This window comes from Silurus aristotelis (genome assembly GCF_946808225.1).
Source record: "Silurus aristotelis genome assembly, chromosome: 6".
NCBI lineage: Eukaryota > Metazoa > Chordata > Actinopteri > Siluriformes > Siluridae > Silurus > Silurus aristotelis.
The window spans coordinates 14,489,575-14,492,224 of NC_139579.1; the positions used below are offsets into that span (position 1 = coordinate 14,489,575).

General features: G+C 35.8%; 1 long non-coding RNA gene across 1 annotated transcript; it reads left to right on the forward strand.

The window, feature by feature from the left end:
• The first annotated feature begins 877 nt into the window (after window positions 1-877).
• Window positions 878-1,172, forward strand: LOC310727601. The gene is made up of 3 exons (XR_014534053.1): window positions 878-934; window positions 972-1,003; window positions 1,114-1,172. It is a non-coding gene; the product is annotated as an uncharacterized lncRNA (long non-coding RNA).
• The last annotated feature ends 1,478 nt before the right edge of the window (window positions 1,173-2,650 follow it).

Consider the following 2,650-nt stretch of genomic DNA (forward strand, 5'->3'; position numbering starts at 1 on the left):
CACGATAGTTTAAGATGTTCTTCAATTTGCATACCATTATCTTCTCTGTAAGGGTTTCCAATGAATTTAGAATGAGTCACTGCCTCAGCTGGTCAGCTCCAGCATGGTGGGTTCTCACAAGAATGTGAAGAACTGCAGACAGTTAACAGGCCACTGTTACTCATGGACCTCTCTGTGTTGCGACACAAATATCCAAAAACACACACACACACACACACATACACACACACACACACACACAGTCTGTCTTTTGTTCAGCGTTTGACAGCATCCATTCTATGACCTACTGTTAAAACAGCAGAGCTCCTGTAGTAGGAGACTCACTCAGCTCAGTGCTACAGAAGATGGTTCAGACCAACACTGCTCACTCTGTACACCTACTGTACCAGCTGTTCTACTTCAAAACCTTTATTAAAACCATCTTCAGATGCTCCAGCTGTGTTCCTGCAGTGATCAAACATCCTGAACATTCCCATAGACTTACTCTGAGATGTTTAGATGTTTAGATCTCAGGTCAGAATGTTCATGATTCAAACACCGACCTTAAAAATTTACACACACCTGCATACTGACGGCCTGAAGATGGTCTCCTCTCACACACACTCTTATTCTATCCTTCTCTCAAACAACCCATCCTCTATCAATCGACCACTGCACACACACACACACACACACACACACACACACACACACACACACACACACACACATTTTCTCTCTCCATATGTCTTTCTTTCATTTTCACCCTTTTTGCTTCCCTGTCTTCTACTATAATTACACTCTCTCCCTCTATTACTCTTTTTTTTTCCATTTACACTGTTACAGTACTTCATGTGTTGGACTCTCTGTGCTGCGCTCTCAGTGTAACGTGTAAACATGTGTAACGTGTAAATGTGTAACAGTGTAAATGTGTAACAGTGTAAATGTGTAACGTGTAACGTGTAAATGTGTTACATGTAAATGTGTAACAGTGTAAATGTGTAACAGTGTAAATGTGTAACGTGTAAACGTGTGACAGTGTAAACGTGTGACAGTGTAAACGTGTAACAGTGTAAATGTGTGACAGTGTAAATGTGTGTCATTTGAATGTGTAACAGTGTAAATGTGTGACAGTGTAAATGTGTGACAGTGTAAATGTGTGACAGTGTAAATGTGTAACAGTGTAAATGTGTGACAGTCTTTTATAGTAATACATTTGGATTTCGAGTTTGTTTGTGTTTTAAGGTTTTGTTGTTTTTTGTTCATCAGATCGCTTTTTATTCCTAATGTCTTGTTTCGTTTTCACTCAGATATTTCCTGAACCTAACTCTTTTCAGATCCGCATGAGGAAACTCATAAATCCCAAACATTTCTTTCTTCTAGTGTGAGAATTATTTCACTTAAAATGTGCCAAAATGAATGAAATGTGTCTGAAGAGCAGCAGCAGATCACTCTGAAGGTTCTTCTCTCCCACTGTTTATCTTTCTGTCTGTCTGTCTGTCTTCCATTTTCTCTCCTGAAATCTTTGCTGTCCTTCTTCTTCCCCCTTCTCCGTCTCTCTTAGACTGGACGGACTCCATGTAAAGTAAATTCAGCCACATGCACTCCACGACCCCACCGGCCATTGTGCTATAAAAAGGCACAGCATTTTCCTGCAAAAGTCATGAAAATAAAAAGAGCTAACTGTTGCTTGCTTCGACCTGCAGCTCCTGCTGCCTTGTTCTCCTTTAACACTTTTACAGCAAGGAATAAACTGTACACATGTATAACTCTATCTCATTTCTATTCATTTATTTAGAAAAAGTTCAACATAAAGATGAAGAAACACACATAGTTCTTTATCAGAATTATCATAAAATATAAAATATAAATTCAGTCTCAGTTATAACCTGGTCTCAGGGATCCCAGATGGAGATGTGGGTTTATTTTCTCAGCAGAAGATCACACTCGTCAACAGTTTTAGCTGACTTGGCTTAATTTTTTATTTCATCACGACACACATCTCTTTCTCTCCTTCCCTTTTCCAGTCCACTTTAATACGAGTTCATGAAGAAATGCACAAATCTGCTCAGAAACATGAAGCTCACAAGATCCTGCAAAATATATCATCTTACAAAGTTGTGTTCATTATCTCGAATATAATCTATTTTGATTTCCAGTTTTTACAATAACCCAAATAGAATGTTATATGTTTCTGTATTTTACACATTTTTGTAGTCTATTGGTATAAAATTATATTTAAATATTATTGGCCACTATGATTTATTATCTTACAAAAGATTAAAACAAGGTTAATGGATTTCTTGATTCTTCAATATAACTGTAAATATACAATCAGTTTTTATTAATATTTTACTTCTTAAGATTTTTTTGCATTACTTCATTCTGATGGAATTTTATTATGCAAGTGAAAATTAAATAAAATTATAAGAATTAATTAAAATATACTGAATGTAGTTTTGTGGTGGCCTTTATTTTACCATCATCCACTTTATTCCCCATCAGTATTAATGTTTAATTCTCACACTAGTTATAGATTTGGGGATGAATACAGACTCATATCAGTTTATAAGCAGGATATGATCAGATTCATATTTCTGTAGGTGTAAATCAACAAAACGAAATATTTATCATTTAGATTTATGAATAAAATTTGTGTATAAAATCTTTT